The sequence below is a fragment of the Arachis hypogaea genome, chromosome 10 (assembly GCF_003086295.3).
Source record: "Arachis hypogaea cultivar Tifrunner chromosome 10, arahy.Tifrunner.gnm2.J5K5, whole genome shotgun sequence".
Taxonomy (NCBI): domain Eukaryota; kingdom Viridiplantae; phylum Streptophyta; class Magnoliopsida; order Fabales; family Fabaceae; genus Arachis; species Arachis hypogaea.
Window position 1 is genome coordinate 88,124,963 of NC_092045.1, and position 25,097 is coordinate 88,150,059.

At 38.3% G+C, this 25,097-nt stretch overlaps 1 non-coding gene across 1 annotated transcript; it reads right to left on the reverse strand.

The window, feature by feature from the left end:
- Nucleotides 1-11,963: 11,963 nt before the first annotated feature.
- Nucleotides 11,964-12,067, reverse strand: LOC112718646 (small nucleolar RNA R71). The gene has a single exon (XR_003160977.1). It is a non-coding gene; the product is annotated as a small nucleolar RNA R71 (small nucleolar RNA).
- Between the last annotated feature and the right edge of the window lie 13,030 nt (nucleotides 12,068-25,097).

The window sequence follows — 25,097 nt, forward strand, 5'->3', positions numbered from 1 at the left end:
TCTACTCAATACCTGTTTAATACCCTTGCTAACTTAAGCATCAGAGTCCCTTGCAGGTACCCCCCACCCTTCGGTGATAAAGGATCAGCAGCACTCTCAGTTCCACAAGTCGAACACACCAGCTCCGGCCGCCATTCACCTGCCGGACACGTCAGCTCCGACCAACACAGAAGATCTCGTCCGAGATCGACCTATAGTTTCAGGTAACCCTCGGAACATTGGCGCCATTGCCGGGGAACCTGGAAGTCATCCCATCACCATGGCGAACGACCATGACAACGACCACGATTCAGGTCTGGAGGACCGGACACCGCACAAAAATGCGGGTGTCACGCTACAAAACACTCTGGAAACCAACAAAGACGAACACTCACCAAATTCAGGAGCAATAGAAGCGCTCCTGGATCGCCTAAAACAACTGGAAAAAGAAACCCAACAACAACGGGAAATTGGAAGAGATCTCCAAAGAGAGGTGCGGCGATGTCGGGAGTTGGAAGAAAAACTACAGCAATTGGAAGCCGATCTCAAATCAAAAGGCCCCGAGGCTAATCTCGAGGAAAATTCACGCAAAGAGCAAGACCCGTTCACTAGGGAAATCATGAAAACCAAAATTCCAAAAGACTTCAAACTCCCGGATATAACCCTTTATGATGGCACCACGGACCCCAACCACCACCTCAGCAACTTCAGAAGTAGAATGTACCTCACCGACGCCCCAGATGCTGTTCGCTGCAAGGCTTTTCCAACAACTCTCACAAAGACAGCGATCCGATGGTTCGATAACCTACCCCCGAAGTCCATCTCAAGCTTTAATGACTTAGCTAAAAAATTCCTAGCCAGATTCTACATTCAGAAAGATAAAGCCAAGCACGCCGCCAGTTTATTAAGGATCAAACAAGGAGATCGGCAGAGCCTCCGCATCTACATGGAGAGATTCAACAAAACATGCATGGACATACAAAGTTTACCAACGGAGGCCGCCATCATGGGACTCATCAATGGCCTACGAGAGGGACCTTTCAGCCAATCTATATCAAAAAAAATACCCGACCTCCTTAGACGAAGTGCAGGAACGGGCAGAAAAGTATATCAACATGGAGGAGAACGCTTGGTTAGGAGAAACCTCAAAATCGGGGGCCTCCTACCGAGACAAAGACAAGGAATCCAAAAGAAAAGAAGATCGATAAGGGGAGAAAATCAAAAAATACCATAACTACACCCCTCTCAGGACATCCCTGGTCGAGATATACAAAGAAGTCTGCCATACGGAAAAAATCCCCCCAGCTCGGCCACTCAAAGGCAAAAGGGGAGGAGGAAACCGAAAGGAATATTGTGAATACCATCGAGTCCGAGGACACTCCACAAACAAATGATTCGACCTAAAAAACATCATAGAAAAATTGGTGAGAGAAGGAAAATTAGATCGATTCCTGGCCAGCCGAGATGATGATCAAAGAAAGAGACGACGGGATGAAGATACCGAACGAACAAAACGATCACCTCGGACACCAGAAAGACATGTCCACATGATACACGGCGGATTCACAGCAGGTGGAATCTCCAAATCCTCTCGCAAAAGATATCTCAAAGAAGTATATCATGTCGAAGGAGAGGAGAAAGCACTCAACATTCTGGCAATTACATTCACTAAAGAAGACGCATCCGGCGTCATCACATGACACGATGATCCCATGGTTATCACCATCATATTGGCAAACGCCAACCTACACCGCACCTTAATAGACCAAGGGATCTCTGTCGACATCTTATTCAAAACAGCCTTTGATAAGCTCGCCTTGGAAAAAAAAAAAAGAACTTAAAGCATATCCAAACAGCCTGTTTGGGCTAGGAGATACCCCGGTTCGACCACTCGGATACATACCACTACATACAACCTTTGGAAAAGGGGACCAATCCAGGACCTTCAAAATAGACTACATCGTAGTCGATGCAAGTTCAGCTTACAACGCTCTCATAGGACGGACAACACTCAACCAACTCGGCGCAATAGTCTCGACCCCACACCTATGTATAAAGTTCCCAACCCCAAAAGGGATAGCCACGATAAAAGCAGACCAAGAGACGGCACGTCGCTGTTATAACGAAAGCCTAAACCTCAGAGGCAAAGGAGAAGAATTCCACACAATCGAGCTGGGCGAAGTTCATCGACGAGAAGAACTTCGTCCCCAGCCAGAAGGCGAGATAGAAAAGATTCAGATCGGGGACACCCCGGAAAAAACAACTAATATCGGCACAATCCTAAAAGGAGATTTAAAAAAATTACTAATACAATTCTTGCGAGACAACGTCGATCTCTTTGCGTGGAAAGCCGCAGACATGCCAGGTATCGATCCTAAGCTAATGTGTCACAAGTTGGCGGTCTACCCAGGATCTCGACCGGTGCAGCAGAGACGAAGAAAACTTGGGCCAGAGTAATCCAAAGCTGTGGACGAGCAAGTACAGGCACTACTGGAAGCCGGATTCATAAGAGAAGTCAAATACCCGCTATGGCTAGCCAACGTTGTCTTGGTGAAAAAATAAAATGGGAAGTGGCGAATGTGCACCAATTACACCGATCTCAACAAGGCTTGTCCAAAAGATCCATACCCACTCCCAAGTATTGACGCTGTAGTAGATGCTTCCTCCCGATACAAATATCTCTCGTTTATGGACGCATACTCGGGGTACAATCAAATCCCCATGTATCCTCCAGATCAAGAAAAGACCTCGTTCCTAACACCGAAAGCAAACTACTGCTACATTGTGATGCCTTTCGGTCTTAAGAATGCAGGAGCTACTTATCAAAGGCTAATGAATAAAGTCTTTTCAGATCACATCGGAAAAATCATGGAAGTTTATGTGGCGACATGTTGATAAAGACACAAAGCGAAGATACATTATTATCCGACCTGACTCAAGTATTTTACACTATAAGGAAGCACAACATGCGGCTCAATCCCGCAAAATGCACCTTCGCAGTAGAAGCAGGCAAATTCTTAAGCTTCATGCTCACACAAAGGGGAATTGAAGCAAACCCAGACAAATGCCAAGCCATACTCAACATGAAGAGCCCAACCTGTGTCAAAGAAGTACAACAACTCAATGGCAGGTTGGCCGCCCTATCCCGATTCTTAACAGGAGCTGCAATAAGATCTCTCCCCTTCTATGCTACTTTAAGAAAGGGAAAACAGTTCGAATGGACGATAGAATGTGAGCAAGCCTTCCAAGACTTCAAGGAATTCTTAGGACGGCCACCTATCCTATCTCGACCACGAGAAGGAGAACCGCTCATATTATATCTCGCAGTAGGGAGCCGGACAATAGCCTCAGCACTAGTTAGAGAAAACGAACATGGGCAATAACCCGTCTACTTCATTAGCAAAGCGCTACAGGGATCCGAGCTGAACTACCAGAAAATAGAAAAATTTGCCTATACCCTCATTCTAACATCTCGACGACTCCGCCCGTACTTCCAGGCTCACACCATTAAGGTTCGAACTAACAGCCTATAAAAGGAATATTGTAGAAAACAGATCTGGCAGGCAAAATTCTACAATGGGCAGTCGAGTTGTCAGAGTTCGACCTCCAATATGAAGCTCGGACGGCCATCAAATCACAGTATCTGGCCGACTTTATCGCAGAATTCACAGATGCCCTAGAAACCCCCACAGAATGGAATCTTTACGTGGACGGTTCTTCAAATAAAACTGGAAGCGGTGCGGGCGTAATAATAGAAAGTGACCAAGGAACCCAAGTTGAGCTCTCCCTCAAATTTGGGTTCCCGGCCTCAAACAATCAGGCAGAATATGAAGCATTATTAGCTGGTATAAAGCTGGCTAAAGAGGTCGGAGCTCAAAAACTCAACATTTACAGTGATTCATAAGTGGTCACATCACAAATAACAGGGAGCTACCAAGCCAAAGATCCTACCATGAAAAAATATTTGGATAAAACCAAGGAACAGCTCGGACAACTCGGGGAGTATAAAATCTGCCACATACCCTGTGAACAAAATGCCCGAGCTGATGCACTCTCAAAACTAGCCAGCACCAAACCAGGGGGCAACAATAGGAGCTTCATACAGGAAACGTTACAAAACCCGTCAATCTCGGAAGAAGAAAAAGTCCTGACTATAACAAGTCAGGACCAAGGATGGATGACCCCCATAATCAACTACCTCAAAACAGGAACGCTCCCCGCAGAAGAAAAGGAGGCAAAGAGATTAAAAAGGGAGGCACAATACTACACCATCATAAACAACATCCTGTACAAAAGAGGAATCTCAACACCTTTACTAAAATGCGTGCCGAACTCCAACACAAGGGAAGTGCTAGAAGAAATACACGGTGGCATCTGTGGCAATCATCTCGGAGCACGAGCTCTCGCCAAAAAAGTACTCCGGGCGGAATTTTATTGGCCAACTCTACAGAAAGAAGCTACAGAATTTGTAAAGACATGTCCACCATGTCAGAAACATGCCAACTTTCACATCGCCCCGCTAGAAGAGCTCATTAGCGTGACTTCGCCTTGGCCATTTACAAAATGGGGACTCGATCTTCTCGGCCCCTTCCCACAGGGATCAGGACAAGTTAAATTCCTCATAGTAGGGGTAGATTACTTTACAAAGTGGATCGAGGCAGAACCCCTAGCCAATGCCACCGCTCAGAGAAGCCGGAAATTCTTATATAGAAATATTGTCACAAGGTTCGGGGTTCCATATTGAATAACCACAGACAATGGCACTCAATTCACAGATGCAGGCTTCAGAAAACTAGTGGCTGACTTGAATATAAAGCACCAGTACACCTCCGTTGAACATCCGCAAGCCAATGGACAGGCTGAAGCTGCTAACAAAGTCATATTGGCCGGATTAAAACGGAGATTACAAGACGCAAAGGGAGCCTGGGCGGAGGAGCTTCCACAAGTCCTATGGGCATATCGAACAACGCCACATTCCACCACGAAGGAATCCCCCTTCCGATTAGCATACGGAGTAGAGGCAATGATTCCAGTAGAGATTGAGGAAGGGTCGCCTAGAGTAGTTCACTACAATGAGGGAGCAAACTCTCAACTTCAGAGAGAAGAGCTCGACTTGTTACCCGAAATCCAAGAAAAAGCTCGGATCCGGGAAGAAGCTCTAAAGCGCCGAATGGCTTCCAGATATAATCAAAGGGTAGTGCTGAAAAGTTTTGCAGAGAATGATCTCATCCTAATCCGAAATGATATTGGAACAACTTGACCAAGAGAAGGAAAGATGGCAGCAAACTGGAAAGGACCCTACCGAGTCATAAAAGTACTTGGAAAAGGCTACTACAGACTGTCTGAACTCGATGGACGAGAGCTTCCTAGGTCATGGCACGCCTGCAACCTAAGAAGGTACTACAGTTAGAAAAGACAAAAGATCTCATCATTTGATGCACTCTTTTTCCTGAAAAAGGTTTTTTAATAAGGCACCATGTTGAGATCTAGGTCATGCCCGACTTAAAGGGATAAGAAAATCCCCGCATGTATATATTTGCATTTTTCCCTTTGAATAAAGTCTATTTAGATATTCTACAAAGAATCCAAGACGCATTAATCTGAAGTATTCATCGTCCGATTATAAAGCGACAGGTCGGCAGAAAGTGAAAAACAATTTCACTGCACGACCACGATAAAGATAAATCATCTGATAAAGGTGAAAACGTGATTCACCCAAAGGATGATCTAAAGATGCCAACCACTGTCTACAAATTGGCAAAGATGAACACAGAGTAATGTAAGAAGTTATCGAAAGTGATCTAAAAAAGAACCTGACGAGGTCTTACGGATCTCTAAAATAATAACTTAAGGACTGGTCAAGCGAACCAAGTCAACCCAAGTTATAAGTAAACCCTGGAAAGAGGTCTGGCCAACCCTATTAAAGAAGATTACTTTAACTTAGAAGGGCCTGACATAACAAAGTCAGCCTAAAAACAAAAATTTATACAAGTAGTCCCTGAAAGAGATCTGACAAAGATCCAAGAAATAACTTAAAGGAGACCGACATAACCAAGTCGGACTCCTACCACTAAAAAGTTATACAAGTAGTCCCTGAAAGAGATCTGACAAGGATCCAAGAAAGAGGACTACAAAAATAACTTAAACGAGACCGACATAACCAAGTCGAACTCCTGCCACTAAAAAGTTATCAAAGTAATCCTTGAAAGAGACCTGACAAAGGTCCTAGAAAGAGGATTACAGAAATAACTGAAAGGGGGACCAACGCAAAAGAACCACCAAGAAACAAGTTGGACCCATAAGTCACAACCTCAAGAGGATCCAAGCTACAAAATAAAGCAATCCGAGGAGGTCGAGATGCAAGATTTCAAACATCAGTAGAAAACTGAAAAGTTATCTCTATTACTCCACAAAAATTATAAGGCTCCGGAACAGCGGCCATCAATACCTGCTAAAGATAGCGAGCTACTTTTTGTTTTTCAAAATAAAACAAAGCAACTAGAAACCGTCAACAAAACAAACAAAAGTCTTAAAAAGCCCACAAGCCGGGCCAACTACATAAATATTTAGAAAGGGATCAGCAAGCATCAGGAGCCTTCTGGGCATCATCAGGACAAGAAGAATGAGGACGAGTCTGAATAGGCACGGCATCTATAGTTCCATCCTCCCGGTTCAGAACTTGGCAATCCGAATCAGGTGCAACCGAAAGAATAGAAGAAGTCGACACTTTGGCAGAGGACACAGGAGGAGGATCAGCATCATCATCACCATCATCTTCAAGAACAATCTTGCCATCCCTGACAACATTGTCCAGGCTGAAAGGGGTGAGATCGGCCTCGGGGGCAATGACCCGAACTTGCTCCTTCAAGTTCTCGTAAGCAGCAGTCACACTACCCACGAGATGACCTTGGAGCTTAGAATAATCCTCCCGAGCATTGTTCAACTCCTCCCTCAGGCGCATCACCTCCCGATAAGTCATAACGTAACTCTCCTTATGCATCAGGGCTGTGTCCTTGGCCAACCTCAAAGAAGCCGCCAGCGAAAGAGAACTCGCCTTCTCATTTTCTAGATCCTTCTCTAACTTGGTCACCTTTAATTCGAGCTCCTCCTTCAGCCCCTTCATCTGGTCAAACTCCTGCTTTGCCTCCTCCATAAATGCCTTGGTGGCATGAAGAGGGAGACTTTGAGCAGTCTGGTGTATAGCGGCCGCCATAAACGCCATCTGCACGTGATTCCGAGCCATAAATTCCAAATGATGGAGGATGGACACATCATCCATTGAGAGGGTACCATAGGGCCCAATTTGTTGATCTATGAACTCGATAGCATTGAAGTCAGGGGCATTGAGGTCAAATGGCTCAACCGTCTTTTGCTTCTTACTTGGAGGGGCAACAGATGGAACGGCAGAAGTAGGGTCAGGATCCACCAAGCGGGCCCGAGGTGTCGGAATCACTTTCTTCACCTTGGGGGAACTCGGCACTGCTGGTTTCTCACGCACTTGAGAGGACCCCTCCCCAGCCGCCTTGGCGGCAACATTCCTGGCAACAGTCGCCCTCTGCGCCCTCTTAAAAGCTTTCATAGATTCATTATTCTTCATTGCCTCTGCAAATAAAACAGAAGTCAAGCTACAAATCGAACAAGTCAGAAATACAGCTACAAGTAACATAAACAAACAGCAAAGAAAACACAAGATACCCAGTTCAGTTCGAAGAAGAGAAGGATTGGTTAGAAATTTCTTTGTATCAAGATGGGGAGGTTGACCCCAGCGTTCTTCCAAAATAGTCACAAAGGCTCGCTCCGCCTCGTCCAACATGTCCCAAGAATACCTGGAGACCCTCACATCTTTTTTCCATTCCAGAGGAAAGGCAGGCTCATCATTTTCATCCAGAAAAAAGGGCCGAGTTCCTTTAACAGCTTGGACCTTGAAAAAATAATTTTTAAAGTCGCGGAATGACTCGTCAAACATGAAAAAAACCTTCTTTCCCTGGGTGGAACGAAAAGAGACCCAAGCTGCCTTCTTTTTCACCACTCCAGGCTTAGTCAAGACAAACAAGTAGAAGAAGAGAGATTGGGAAGCAGGAATACCAAAGCCATTGCACAACAATTGGAAAACTTTTATGAAACCCCAGGAGTTGGGGTAAAGTTGAGAAGGGGCAACATTACAAGACCATAACAGGTCGATTTCAAATTGAGTAAAAGGAAGGGTGATACCCAGCTGACCAAAGAAAAAATCATAAGCATAAAAGAAAGGGCGACCATCAACTACCCAAGTTGAAAAACAGACTCTCTCATCAGAAGAAGGAGGGACAAGTTCATAGTTCTTCTCATCACCAGAATTGCTATAGACACTATGAAACTACCTAAGCTGAGCACAAAACTCAGAATCAGCCAGCGAGACACACAAGAGAACCATGGAGTCCACCCAATCGGCCATACCCGCAGGAACCTGGGAAGGCATCTCTACAACGTTATTTCGGGAAGACATGAGGTCAACTAAATCCTACAAAAAGAAAAGAAGAGTGGATTACTTAAAAACATCTCGGACATGGGTCAAAACATCTCGACGGATGGATAAACCAAAAAGGGAAAAATCCCAAGACTCAAGAGAAAAAGTCTTGGAGCATCCCTTGGAGGCAGTAAACAAGAAGGGTCTTCAAAATCATTTCTACAGTCTACATCTCGGCACTCATCAAAATAAAATCCAGAAAAGAAAACAAAGGAAGCAAAAAACGCAAAAGGTTCACCCTTCTACAGTTTATCAGGAAAAGCATTGCTCCTACAATTTACTAGCACTACTGCTACAGTTTATCAGAACACCAAAAGGCCAAACGAAAAAACAGCAAAGGCGCAAACTTTTCAAAATCAAGCAAAAATCATCAGCCAAGGCACAAACAGAAATGGCGGCAACATGCAAAAGAAAAAGATTCAAGCAACAAAGAAAAAGGAACACACCAAAAATGAAGAAAATTCCAGAGCATGCAACGAAGTCAAGCACGATAAAAACAGAAAAATCCAAACTTTCTCCAAAAAGAAGATCAAAAGGAAAACTTCATCGCAAAAGCCAAAAACAAAATGCGAAATGAGACTAACCAGGAGACGAAAGAAGCTTCGAGGAAGAGTGGAAGCGCAGAGAAAAAGGCTGCCCAGAAGAACGCCAAGCGACACCACAAACACAAGAAAGTAGAGGCGCAAGCGAAAGACAGAGAGCAGATGAGAGAAACAGAAAAACGAGAGAGTAAAGGGAGAAGTTACGCAAGAAGAAATGAAGAAGAGAAACCGTTTTTTTGTCGCAAAAATTCAAAATAAAAGCCAAGAGAAAATGAAAGGCAATTAATGCCAATTAAATGCGGATATCAAAACTGCTTGTGTTCCCAAAAAAGCGCTAATACAAAGGCGCGCGCTTTTAGAAGAAAACATTCTACATTCAAAAAAAGACTTTGCAAAAAAAGGAATCGACAAGTGCTTGAGTTCGACTTTAAGAAGGACCGAAGTCAAGGACTCGACCTCAAAAAGAAGATCGAGCTCAAGCAGGGGCACTGTTCATACCCTGGGTTGAGCTATCCGACCCGGGATGATTCGAGATAAAGTGACCAACCTCTTCAGGTCAGGCTATCCGACCTCTTCTCAAAGAGCTCGGCCAAATCGACAGGAGAGCTCAGTTAAGGGCCCAAATAGAGGAGTATGACCCGAATCCTAAGGCAACCCAAGCCTATAGGATAAAGGTGGTTCCGTCAAAGATATGCTGACCTCAGCTCAAAGATAAAGATAAGATAAGATAACTAACTTATCTTATCCAAAAAGGTCACATCTCACCACTATAAATACACTGGAGCACCCAGGTATAACTCATACTCTGATTCTACTCAATACCTGTTTAATACCCTTGCTAACTTAAGCATCGGAGTCCCTTGCAGGTACCCCCCACCCTTCGGTGATAAAGGATCAACAGCACTCTCAGTTCCACAAGTCGAACACACCAGCTCCAGCCGCCATTCACCTGCCGGACACGTCGGCTCCGACCAACACAGAAGATCTCGTCTGAGATTGACCTACAGTTTCAGGTAACCCTCGGAACAGGTGTCAATTGCATGTTTTAAAAATATATTTCTTGCATTTTTCGAAAATTCATGCATTCATGCTGTTCTTCATGATCTTCAAGTTGTTATTGGTAAGTCTTCTTGTTTGATCTTGATGTTTTCTTGTTTTGTGTCTTTTGTTATTTTTCATGTGCATTTTTTCATTCATGGTATCTAAGCATTAAAGATTTCTAAGTTTGGTGTCTTGCATGTTTTCTTTACATCAAATTTTTTTTCAAAAATATGTTCTTGATGTTCATCATGATCTTCAAAGTGTTCTTGGTGTTCATCTTGACATTCATAGTGTTCTTGCATGCATAATGTGTTTTGATCCAAAATTTTCATGTTTTAGGTCATTTTTATGTTTTTCTCTCTCATCATTAAAAATTCAAAATTCAAAAAAATATCTTTTCCTTTTTTCTCTCAAAATTTTGAAAATTTGAGTTGACTTAGTAAAAAAAATTCTAAAATTAGTTGTTTCTTACAAGTCAAGTCAAATTTTCAAATTTAAAAATCTTATCTTTTCAAAACTTTTTCAAAAATCAAATCTTTTTCATTTTTTTTACTAATTTTCAAAATTTATTTTTTAAATTATTTTTCAAAAATCTTTTTCTTAATTTTATCTTTATTTTCGAAAATTATGCTAACAATTAATATGATTGATTCAAAAATTTGAAATTTGTTATTTTCTTGTTAAGAAAGGTTCAATCTTTAAATTCTAGAATCATATTTTTTAGTTTCTTGTTAGTCAAGTAATTCATTTTAATTTTAAAAATTAAATCTTTTCTAACCATATCTTTTTAATCATATCTTTTTATCTTATCTTTTATATCATATCTTTTTATCTTATCTTTTATATCATATCTTTTTCAAAATTTTATCTTTTTACAAAAATTTGATTTTAAAATATCTTTTCTAACTTCTTATCTTCTTATCTTCTTATCTTTTCAAATTTGATTTTCAAATATTTTTCAACTAACTATTTGAATTTTTGTTTGTTTCTTATCTTTTTCAAAACCACCTAACAACTTTTCTCTCTCTAATTTTCGAAAATACCTCCCTCTTTTTTCAAAAATTCTTTTTAATTAATTAATTGTTTTAAATTTTAATTCTAATTTTATTTCTTATCTTAATTTTCGAAAATCATTAACTCCTTTTCAAAATTATTTTTGAAAACTTCTGTCTCTCATCTTATTCTATTTATTTATTTATTCACTAACACTTCTCTTCATCTCAAATCTCTGCCCCTATCCTCACTTTTGTGTTTGAATTTTTCTTTCTTTATTCCCTTTCTTCTTCTACTAACAATAAGTAACCTCTTTACCGTGACATAGAGGATTTCTCTTCTTTTTCTGTTCTCTTCTCTTTCATATGAGCAGGAACAAGGAAAAAGGCATTCTTGTTGAAGCTGATCCAGAACCTGAAAGGACTCTGAAGAGAAAATTAAGAGAAGCTAAATTACAACAATCCAGAGACAACCTTGCTGAAATTTTCGAACAAGAAAAGGAGATGGTAGCCGAACCCAACAACAATAATGCAAGGAGGATGCTTGGTGATTATACTACACCTACTTTCAAGTTTGATGGAAGAAGCATCTCAGTTCCTGCTATTGGAGCAAACAATTTTGAGCTGAAACCTCAATTAGTTGCTCTAATGCAACAGAACTGCAAGTTTCATGGACTTCCATTAGAAGATCCCTATCAGTTCTTGACTGAGTTCTTGCAGATCTGTGAGACTGTTAAGACTAATGGAGTAGATCCTAAATTCTACAAGCTCATGCTTTTCCCTTTTGCTGTAAGAGACAAAGCTAGAACATGGTTGGATTCACAACCTAAGGATAGCCTGGACTCTTGGGATAAGCTAGTCACGACCTTCTTGGCTAAATTCTTTCCTCCTCAAAAGCTGAGCAAGCTTAGAGTGGATGTTCAGACCTTCAAACAAAAAGATGGTGAATCCCTCTATGAAGCTTGGGAAAGATACAAACAGATGACCAAAAGATGTCCTTCTGACATGTTTTCAGAATGGACCATGATAGATATATTCTATTATGGTCTATCTAAGTTCTCTAAGATGTCATTGGACCATTCTGCAGGTGGATCCATTCAACTAAAGAAAACGCCTGCAGAAGCTCAAGAACTTATTGACATGGTTGCAAATAACCAGTTCATGTACACTTCTGAGAGGAATTTCGTGAATAATGGGACGCCTCAGAGGAAGGGAATTCTTAAGATTGATGCTCTGAATGCCATATTGGCTCAGAACAAAATGTTGACTCAGCAAGTCAACATGATTTCCCAAAGTCTGAATGGATGGCAAAATGCATCCAACAGTACTAAAGAGGCATCTTCTGAAGAAGAAGCTTATGATCCTGATAACCCTGCAATAGCAGAGGTAAATTATATGGGTGAACCTTATGGAAACACCTATAATTCATCATGGAGAAATCATCCAAATTTCTCATGGAAGGATCAACAAAATCCTCAACAAGGCTTTAATAATGGTGGAAGAAATAGGCTCAGCAATATCAAGCCTTATCCATCATCTTCTTAGCAATAGACAGAGAATTATGAACAGAGTACCTCTAACTTAGCAAATTTAGTCTCTGATCTGTCTAAGGCCACTTTAAGTTTCATGAGTGAAACAAGGTCCTCCATCAGAAATCTGGAGGCACAAGTGGGCCAACTGAGTAAGAAAATCACTGAAACTCCTCCTAGTACTCTCCCAAGAAATACTGAAGAAAATCCAAAAAGAGAGTGCAAGGCCATTGATATAATCAATATGGCCAAACCTAGAGAGGAAGGAGAGGACGTGAATCCCAATGAGGAAGACCTCATGGAACGTCTCTCAAGCAAGAAGGAGTTCCCAATTAAGGACCCAAAAGAATCTGAGGCTCATATAGATACCATAGAGATTCCATTAAACCTCCTTCTGCCATTCATGAGCTCTGAAGACTATTCTTCCTCTGAAGAGGATGAAGATGTAACTGGAGAGCAAGTTGCTCAATATCTAGGAGCTATCATGAAGCTGAATGCCAAGTTATTTGGTAATGAGACTTGGGAAGGTGAACCTCCTTTGCTCATCAGTGAACTAGATACATGTGTTCAGCAAACCTTACCTCAAAAGAGACAAGATCCTGGCAAATTCTTAATACCCTGTACCATAGGCACCATGACCTTTGAAAAGGCTCTGTGTGACCTGGGTCAAGCATAAATCTTATGCCACTCTCTATAATAGAGAAGCTAGGGATCATTGAGGTACAGCCTACCATATTTTCATTACAATTAGCAGACAAGTCAGTAAGACAAGCTTATGGATTGGTAGAGGACGTGTTGGTAAAGGTTGAAGGCCTTTACATCCCTGCTGATTTCATAATCTTAGACACTAGGAAGGAGGAGGATGAATGCATCATCCTTGGAAGACCTTTCCTAGCCACAGCAGGAGCAGTGATAGATGTTAACAGAGGAGAATTAGTCCTTCAATTGAATGAGGACTACCTTGTGTTTAAGGCTCAAGGATCTTCTTCTTTAACAAATGAGAGGAAGCATGAAAAGCTTCTCTCAGTACAGAGTCAAACAAAGCCCCCACAATCAAACTCTAAGTTTGGTGTTGGGAGGCCACAACCAAACTCTAAGTTTGGTGTTGGGACTATACAACATTGACCTGATCACCTGTGTGGCTCCATGAGAGCCCACTGTCAAGCTATTGACATTAAAGAAGTGCTTATTGGGAGGCAACCCAATTTTTATTTATCTAATTTTATTTTATTGTTCTTTTATGTTTTATTAGGTTCATGATCATGTGGAGTCACGAAAAAATATTAAAATTAAAAACAGAATCAAAAATAGCAGAAGAAAAATCACACCCTGGAGGAAGGACTTATTGGCGTTTAAACGCCAGTAAGGTGCATCTGACTGGCGTTCAACGCCAGAATAGAGCATGGATCTGGCGTTGAACGCCAGAAACAAGCAACACCCTGGCGTTCAAACGCCAGGAATGCACACTGAGGAAAGCTGGCATTCAACGCCGGAAACATGCTGCAGAGCTGGCGTTTAACGCCAAAAACAAGCACCAATCTGGCGTTAAACGCCAGGATTGCATGCAGAGGGCATTTTACACGCCTCATTGGTGCAGGGATGTAAATCCTTGACACCTTAGGATCTGTGGACCCCACAGGATCATCTCAGGATCTGTGGACCCCACAGGATCCCCACCTACCTCAACCCACCTTCTCTCTTATTCACCAATCACCTCCATCCATCTCCTCCCCACCCAATCCCACCCATATGACCGAAACATACACATCTCTCCCTCTCCCCCATATCTTCTTCTCCTTCTTCTATTCTTTCTTCTTTTGCTCGAGGGCGAGCAACATTCTAAGTTTGGTGTGGTAAAAGCATAACTTCTTTGCTTTTCTTGCTTTTCCATAACCATTGATGGCACCTAAGGCCAGAGAAACCTCAAAAAAAAAAAAGAAAAGAAGGAGAAGAGAAAAGAGAAGACAACAAAAACTTCCACCTCTGAGTCATGGGAGATGGAGAGATTCATCTCAAGGATCCATAGCTCAGTAATAGAGCATTTGACTGCACATCAAGAGAGCATGAGGAATTCCCTCATCAAGAAATCTCTGAGATACCTCAGGGGACACATGTTCCTCCACATAATTATTGGGAGCAACTAAGGATAGGAACACCAAAATCACTAGGGATCATGCAACAGAAGCAAGGAAGAGACATAAAGGATCTCAAAAAGCACCATTGGTCCTTTAAAAGGCGCCACCCTCACTAAGGTGGACTCATTCCTTAATTTCCTTGTTCTTATCTCTCTATTTTTTGGTTTTTTATGTTACATGTTTATCTATGTTTTGTGTCTCTACTTCATGATCATTAGTATTTAGTAACTACGTCTTAAGGATATGAATAATTCCATAAATCCTTCACCTCTCTTAAATGAAAAATGTTTCTAATTCAAAAGAACAAGAAGTACATGAATTTTGAAATTATCCTTGAATTTAGTTTAACTATATTGATGTGGTGACAATACTTTCTGTTTTCTGAATGAATGCTTGAACAGTGCATAATTTTGATCTTGTTGTTTATGAATGTTAAAATTGTTGGCTCTTGAAAGAATGATGAACAAAGAGAAATGTTATTGACAATCTGAAAAATCATGAAAATTGATTCTTAAAGCAAGAAAAAGCAGTGAAAAAGCAAAAGCTTGCGAAAAAAAGTGGCGAAAAATAATAATAATAATAATAGAAAGAAAAAAAAAGAAAAAGCAAGCAGAAAAAGCCAATAGCCCTTAAAACCAAAAGGCAAGGGTAAAAAGGATCCAAGGCTTTGAGCATCAATCGATAGGAGGGCCAAGGAAATAAAATCCAGGCCTAAGCGGCTAAATCAAGTCGTCCCTAACCATGTGCTTGTGGCATGTAGGTCCAAGTGAAAAGCTTGAGACTGAGTGGTTAAAGTCGTGATCCAAAGCAAAAAGAGTGTGCTTAAGAGCTCTGGACACCTCTAATTGGGGGCTTTAGCAACGTTGAGTCACAATCTGAAAAGGTTCACCCAATTATGTGTCTGTGGCATTTATGTATCCGGTGGTAATACTGGAAAACAAAATGCTTAGGGCCACAGCCAAGACTCATAAAAGTAGCTGTGTTCAAGAATCAACAAACTTAACTAGGAGAATCAATAACATTATTTGAAATTCTAAGTCCCTAGAGATGCCAATCATTCTAAACTTCAAGGGAAAATGTGAGATGCCAAAACTGTTCAAAGGCAAAAAGCTACAAGTCCCGCTCATCTAATTAGAATTAATATTCATTGATATTTTGGGATTTATAGTATATTCTCTTCTTTTTATCCTAATTTATTTTCAGTTTCTTGAGGATAAGCAACAATTTAAGTTTGGTGTTGTGATGAGCGGATAATTTATACGCTTTTTGGCATTATTTTTAGATAGTTTTTAGTAGGATCTAGCTACTTTTAGGGATGTTTTCATTAGTTTTTATGTAAAATTCACTTATGTATTTTCAACGGTGGAGTTTCTACACACCATAGATTAAGGGTGTGGAGCTCTGCTGTACCTCAAGTTTCAATGCAATTACTACTATTTTCTATTCAATTCTGCTTGTTCTTATTGTAAGATATTTGTTGCACTTCAACATGATGAATGTGATGATCCGTGACACTCATCATCATTCTCACCTATGAACGCGTGACTGACAACCACTTTCGTTCTACCTTAGACCGGGCACATATCTCTTGGATTCCTTAATCAGAATCTTCGTGGTATAAGCTAGAATTGATGGTGGCATTCATGGGAATCCGGAAAGTCTAACCTTGTCTGTGGTATTCCAAGTAGGATTCCGAGATTGAATGACTGTGACGAGTTTCAAACTCGCGATTGTTGGGCGTGATGACAAACGCAAAAGAATCAAGAGATTCTATTCCAACATGATCGAGAACCGACAGATGATTAGCCGTGCTGTGACAGAGCATTTGGACCATTTTCACTGAGAGGATGGGATGTAGCCATTGACAACAGTGATGCCCTACATACAGCTTGCCATGGAAAGGAATAAGAAGGATTGAAGGAAGGCAGTAGGTAAGCAGAGATCCAACAGGGACAAGCATCTCCATACACTTATCTGAAATTCCCACCATTGAATTACATGAGTAACTCTATCTTTATTTTCTGTTTTATTTATTTACTATTCGAAAACTCCATAACATTTGTTATCCGCCTAACTGAGATTTACAAGATGACCATAGCTTGCTTCATACCAATAATCTCCGTGGGATCGACCCTTACTCATGTAAGGTATTACTTGGACGACTCAGTGCACTTGCTGGTTAGTTGTGCGGAGTTGTGACTAAGTGTGATTCACGTTTGAGAGCACTACCAAGTTATTGGAGCCATTGTTGATGATCACAATTTCGTGCACCACAAACGCATGCACCAACGCTGCTAATGCTTCTACTCAAGCTGACAACAAGAACCAACTTGATGCAGTGAGTGATAATAATGACGAAATTTCAATTTTAATTTCTTGTTCTGGATCTAGATCTGGTGATATAAGAAACCAAAAGATGGGTTGTGAGCATCAAATATGTATCAACCTTTAAAAATATAAATTTTAAGGAGATTTTTAGAACGTACCTGTCTAGAACATCAATGACAGAGAGAGACAGTAGAGAAGAGGCACAACGGCGACTCTGAGAGCAGAACCACAAACAAGAGAAAGCAGAGCAAAGAAGCAATTATTACCTCCAAGCTCCAATTTTTCAATTTGTTTAGAATAGATTAAATTGATCATAATAGGTGAAAAGCCCTAACAGAGTAGATGAAATTGATCGGAATCTGGAATAGAGAAGAGTACTTGCTTGAGAAATTGATGAAGACAATCGCGACAGTGCCGAGATAGACGATGGCAATGGCACCACGAGCTAAAGACGATGGCGACGACGGCGCAGAAGACAACGTGAAGGTGACGGCGCAGAAGGCAACGACGACGGTGCCGAGTTCTCAAAGATGAAGGCGGCAGCGCAGCGAACACAGTGGATAATGAAAACCTGCGAGGAGATGTGCTTCTGGCGGTGGTTACATCAATAACTGTGTGAGAAGAAGAGAGTGTTGTGGGTGAATTAGTGTCAGAGAGGATGGATTAAAAAATTTTCAACCATTATAGTAAATACGATTTAGTGACCGAATTAGCAACCAAATTCTTCCACCTTATTTATTTTATCGGTTTTTAAATAGCGACCGATTTTGCAACCAATCGCTTTAAATCAGTATTTATATTTGGTTGCTAAATCGATCGCTAGTTTAACTATTAGCAACCAATTTAGTGTCCACTGGCTTAGCAATCGAATTAGCGACCAACCATTTTTAGCTTCATTTTTTATTGGTTGCAAAATCGGTCGCTAAACAAAAAAGTAGCAACCAATTTTGTGACCAACAATTTCAAGGGTTACTTCCTCAATTCGGTTGCTAATTCGCTTGCTAAGTTAAAAAATAGTGACCATTTTAGCGACCAATATTGTGTTATTCGTATAACAAACTTATCGTTCGGTAAATCAGTCGCTATTAGTGATCGATTTCTTTGGTCACTAAAATCGGTCACTGAATATAATTTTAGCGACTGATTTTTTTCTAATATTACAAATTCTATATCAGTAGTTAAATCAATCACTATTAACAATCACGTTTTTTTGTTGCTAAAATCAGTTGCTATTCTGTTAATTTTTTGTAGTGTAGAATCAAGGACATATAACCAAATTAAACATAATTATGTTAATCGCACTAATTGCGTACACAAATAGTTCTCACCTTTATGAATCTAAATTGACTTCTTTCTCTGATGAACAAAGTATAAAAGAGACAAGGAATACAAACAAAAAAGTACTAGTATACTAATATTTATCATTATATGTAGCAACATTATACATGTGATCTAGAGCCTACAACAATTCCAAAGATAAAATATTACATGGGCCATATGCTGCAGAAAACATGATGAAAAATCTAAAATATTTATAAATAAAATTACAAATAAAATAAATGAAAATGTTTATTTTAAGATACTTCAGTCACATTCTGACTTGATACATTTGCTACAAATTAAATTTACATACTTATTAAAAGAAGCAAGATAAACACGTCTCTATAAAAAAATAAAATAAAAAAACCTCACTTGATTTTCTGTCATAAAGTATAGTAGTATTTGACATATATAACTTCGAACAACAAGATCACACTCATCCTTTTCTAAGAGCTCTTAACAAAATATTTATTAGGTTTTACAAACCTTAGCTTCAACTAAATATATTACAAGTGTTTTAATCTTAAGACTGAAAGTAGAAAATGAAAGGAAGAAAATGAGGCACACAAATATTATAAAATATAATAATATTGAAGCATTTCATCAAACATTAGTTGAGAAAAAATATTCTTTTAACACAATCATATCCCAACAGATTTCAACACAACAATCATTTAGCTAAAATAGAAATTGGACTTGTAACAAACACAAGTATTATTGATAAGTTTGGAAAATTTTAAATTAAAATTAGTGATGATCAAACATTATTAATATGATTAATTACAAAATTATTAATTTGATTTTGGTTCACATGTGTTAATTAAATAATTTTGCTGTGCAGATTTTGACTTGGGCCAAAAAGAAAAATGGCAAGCCCAATCTGATTGAAGAAATTCAGCCTTGGTTTCAAAAATGCTTTAAAAGTTATGGCTGAATTATTATTTTAGTTGGACAGATTTAATGATTATTAGCCCAAATCACTTTTGGGTGAAAGACCAAGAACTTGGTCCGAATTGAAATTAAAAGGAAAGGGGGAATTTCTTGATGAGTTCGGTTACCCACTCACATGGGTTATGGAATTCAAATTTTTATTAACTTGGTTTTAATGCAAGCATTGGAAACATGAAAGAGAAAGAGATTTTGATTTGATGGCATTGAATGCTGATCCACGCCACTAAGCAAGAGAGAAGCAAAATTAATTCACTTTTGTTTCTTCATTCAAATCACATTGAAAGTCTTCTCTCTTTTCTCTCATCTCTCTTCTTGATTTCGGTCACTTCACAGCAACTATGGAAGAAATTTTAAGCTACCATCTGAAAGAAGAAGAAGCTAGTGGTAAGGCCATTGTAATAATGGCATCAAGAAAAAGAAAATCTGAAGTATGTTGTGGCTAAGATCTTTACCACAAAAGGTAAGATGTGGTGAAGTAATCTTAAGCTCTCCATACCCTAAAAAGGAAGAAGATGATCTCGGTCAGAAGAAGAAGATCCTTGGAGGCATGACTTGTCTCTGCATTTGATCAACCACCACAGGAGGTAGCTACAGTGGCTATGTGATGGAGGATGCAGAAGTTTGAGCAGATAAAGCTGTCATTATCAAGAACTCATCAAGGGTTAGGAATCCTTCTTGTAGTGCAAGTCAAGATGGATGGCTCGGATTGATGAAGATTGGTGACCAAGGGAAGACACAAAGGTAATTGCGTGTTGGGTTTTACATTCGGTTATCTCTCCTCTCTCTCTGGCCGAATCGGTTTTTGCATGAAGAAGAAGAAGTTTAGCTTGGTTCAATAGTTTCAACCGTGGAGGCTTCCCCTTCTATAAATAAGGGAGAACAGCCAGGGCTTGAAGCAAGGAAAAGAGTGAAAGTACAGCGTTCCTATAGCTACCCCAGCTAACAGTAGTTCTTCTCCTTCGATGTTCTTCATTTTGTAATTTTCTGTTTAGTTTTGTCTGTCTTGAGTCTTATGAAAAAAGGCAAACAGTGAGGTTTGTAAGAAAAAGTCATAGAGCAGAAAAAGGCAGAGTGCACAAAATTAAAAGAAAAAGCCATAGATGTCCTTAGAGGTCCTTTGCACATCTGTGTTGTGTTTCATGATTCTGTGGGAATCCCCTTGCAAGTTGGGTTAGCACTTAGCAGTTGAAAGCTTGGTGGGTTACCAAGTCAAGTTCAGGATTGGGGTTAGATTCTGAACTTATCCCAAATAGGAAGGGTTGTTCCTAGGGAGAATTGGTGTTTGTAATCAAAGATGATTATAATAAAATTCCATCATTGTTGTGATGGAGACTGGATGTAGGCTGCATTGCACTTAGCAGTTTAATCAGGATATATCTTGGTGTAATTTTTTCTTTCTCCTACTCCATTTTTTATTCTGCTGCATAGGAGACAAAACTGAAAAATATCTCCTGGCTGATCACGAGACAAAACAAAAAAGTCTCGTGACTTGGCATGAGACAAAAAAAAGAAATATCTCCTCAAGTGTTCTAAAGAACAGTAAGAGTTACTAAGCGAAAAAAGGGGGCTAAGATTCAACCCCCCTTCTCTTAGCCACTGATAAACCATCAATTATAATTAGTGACAAATCTAAAATCATTCACTTTGTTTTAGCTACTCTAGCAATGTAAGAAATGGAATCAAAAGACCTAGGAAAAAAAGAAAAAAAGAACACAAATATCCAAATAAAAAAAGGCAAAAAGAAGGAGCAGAACCAATAATGGATGGTGACAGTAAAAGCTAGCTGCGACAGAGACTAGAGGCGACACAAGTAGGATGCTCGTGTAGCTGCAGCAGACTCAAATAACGCACATGTAGAATGAGACGACGGGCAGATTCGGAGGAAGATATGAAACAGAGGAGTACAACATCGGCAGACGTAGAAGCAACATCGACAAACGTTCAGAGACAAAAGACTAAGGAGATAACAATCAAGAACAATGGTAAAAGAACTCGTGAGTAGATACAATGGGTGAAAGTGAAAAATAGAATTAAATAGACAAGGACATTAGATCAAGTTGAAGCCGAACTCTTGATGGATTAAAAAATCATATTAGCGGCGAGTTCTATGCAAATTATCACAAAATTAGAATCATTCAGCTACTCTTCTCAAAACCACAACCCTAACCGTCATAAAATAGAAAGATAGGGGCTATTGTAGTCACATGTAAAAAATATTATGTTAACACAAATCATCCACTACTACATATTTATTTAATATTTATAAATACATATATTGTTTAGTTCATTTTTAATATATATTTTGTATTATGACATATATTCTATGTTAATAAATCATTTTAATATACACCTAACATTAACCGTCACATATATTAATGTCCAAAGAGCGATATCGTTTCTCCTTTTTTTTTGGCGAAGTTACTTCCTCATCACTCTTATTCCCAAATATCTTTCAAACCATGGTTGCAAACTTGCAATAGCAGCATCATTTAGCTTTTAATCTGATGGGAATAAGTAGTATGATCACAATCCAATCAATCACGTGTCAAATAATTTGTTATTGTCATTATATTAAAATGTTAATATAATAAGGTCCTTGATTAAATTTAGAGATTTATCATTGTGATAGTGATCATAATATTGAGAGATAAATCTTTTATAATTTAATCAAAATTGTTCTTGGTCATAGGATTATTAAAAAGGACATTAATAATCCAGAAAGATCAATATATATATATATATATATATATATATATATATATATATATATATATATATATATATATATATATATATATATATATATATATATATAATGGTCTTCATTGGATGAAGAGTAATAGATCTCATTTATTAAATTATATATATAGATGGTGCATATAGAGATATGACCATTGAACTGACTCACTTTGAAAATTCCTAATGGTTATAATTACCGTATATTTGTCAATAGGATATTCTCAATATGAACATAGTAATAGAGTTTCCTTTGACCTGCGACTGTCATAGTAATTAACAATGTATTTATTATACTTTGATTCCGGACACCTAATACCTTAGGGTGCTAGTTGAATGAATATTGGGTATAATTTAAATACTTGTAGAATTAATGATTAGTCAATAGGGAATCTATCAACTCTCGGTAAAGAGTTTGAGCTCTATGATTATAATGACTGAGATGAATAAAACCTTGGCCAAGGAGATTGAATGAATGAAGAAATGAGTTTCTTAGGTCATTCACAGTTCATTATAATAATGGTAACAAGTTAGAGTTTGACAATTAAACCATACTCTAAGGGTTAACCAAGAGCTGGAAAGATGGAAGGAATTATACTTTGTTCTTCTAAGGTTCTTAGTAAAAATATATTACTTCATACTATCGGGTCGTTGAGGAGTGTTGCTAGATGCCAACCTTGATTAGTAAATTTAGTATGACTAATTTACTACCCGCTTAGTATTGAACCTATGGGGTCACACACTAATGAGTGTTCTAATATTTACTATAGAATTATTTAATTATTATTTTGATTTGATCAAATAAATAATTATATTAATTCAAATGGAATATTATTATATTTTTTGCTAGCACCAAAAATATAATAATAGTATGATAATTGAGAATATTAAATGAGATTTGAGAATAATTAGTTATTCTATTTCTAAATTTGAATTATAAAGTTGGATGAGATCCTAACTGATTCTGTTTCAAATCGAGTTATAATATGATTCATAAATTTGAAAGATTCAAATTAAAATAGTAAGATATGATTCAAATTTGAATTGAGATTCAAATTTAAAATCAACAACAAATCTCATACTATATATAGGTATGCCAAGAGTAGAGGAAGATATGAGAAAGACAGAGAGAATAACAAGGGTTGTTATTCCTTTACCTCTATGCACATAAATGTATGTGAGACTAATTCTTAGAGAATAATTTTATGGTGTGCAAAGAGTTGCAAGAGATTTCTCAATTTAGATCAGATGTCCATTGGTCAAAGGGTTGACAGCAAATGTTGGTCTTGGTGTGGATACGCATAGTGCCTTCGTACCATCGAAAGAGAAAAAGATTTTTACTAGTGTACTCAGGTATTTAAATCTGATCTACTATTATATTATATTATAGGAATAAAGTTTACGCACAAAATAGATCTTTAAGGATTACTTTCTTTTCTTCCGCTGCGTGTTATGAACACATAGTAATCCTTCATGATCATCAAACTATTCACTGCTTGATGAGGCTCTCTCCCTCTTACTGTTGCTCTCAACATCCCCATGACCATGATCATCATCCAAGGCATCGTTCCGGGTGTTTCCATTGACTGAAGATAGAAGAGTAATGTTCTTATTATGCAATGCTTCTATTCAGGATGAGTGATGTATATGGATATATTTTTTTATGCTTCTACAGAAAGAAAACCTTTATCCTCTATGGAGAAATCTCATCATTCATTTATTTCAATAAATTTTAATAAATAAAAGCGGAAAAGAAAAGAGTGGAACTAATAAATGATAGGATTTATACCGTTGAATAAATAAAACTTTTCATATGTATAAGCTCAATAATAGAGAGACTAAAATGCAAACTGTATACTTCGTTGATTTTTTTTTAGACAATATTCAAATTGGTTCACAAGAAATTTAAGATTGAATATTTTTATTCCAAACAAATTTAAAAATTATTCCAATTAGATATATTAGGCCCTTTCATTATTTTGAAAATGAACTAATTTATATATTTTGTAATGATATATTTTGAACCTTAATTATTTTATAATAACTTTTAGAGATTTATTTATTTAGTACATATTAAAAAATTAATTAAAATTAACCGAGAGACCAATCTATTAAAGAGAGTAACTTTTAAGGACTTTTAGAGAATAAAAATTTGTTAAAGACTAAAATGTTCTATCTAAAATTTTTTAAAATAGGTATGCTACACATACAAGTCTTTTTGCCTTACAAGTCTTTTTGCCTTATAAGTCTTACAAGTTGGCACAAGTCCAACAAAATATACGCATATTACTCCCACATTCAAGAGTAAATATACGCACGTTACTCAACCGCTTCCTGTTTCCAAAGCGCGCTACTCACCATTATGAATGACTCTTCTTCTTCTTCCTCGATGAAAACCATAACTATCATTTTTCTTCGCGTTTCTCCTCCTCCTCCTCTTCTTCCTTCTTCTTCTCCTCCTTCTTTGTATTTCTCCTCCTTTTTCTTCGCGTGTTTCATCTTCATTGTCGTGTTTCTCCTCCTTTTTCTTCTAATTTTGTAACATTATGTATTTTTTCTTCTTTGTTTGATTTTTTCCTCCCAAAAAAAATTATGAGAATATGAAATAAGAAGAAGAAGAAGAAGAAGCAGCAGCAGAAGATGAGGATGAGGAAGAGGAAGAGTTTTGAATTATGCAGAACTCATCAGAATAAAAATACACCCAAATATCTTCATTTTACATCCAAATATCTTCGTATTACACCTAAATATCTTCATTTTACACCCAAATTTGCTGCAGATACAGAAATGAGTTATGTTACGTGTACAGTAAAATCAGCCACCAAAGTCAGTAAGGGCTGTAAATACACCCAAAATAAACCACAGAAGGGCTGCAAAATACACCCAAAATACACCATATTAAAACAAGCATAAACTATAGAATGAAAATACAACTATAAAACCATCATAAAAAATAACAAAAACCAGATTCATGAATCATAACTAAATAGAAATTAAAATAATTCAACTAAAAGAATAAGACAATTCACCCTCCGTCA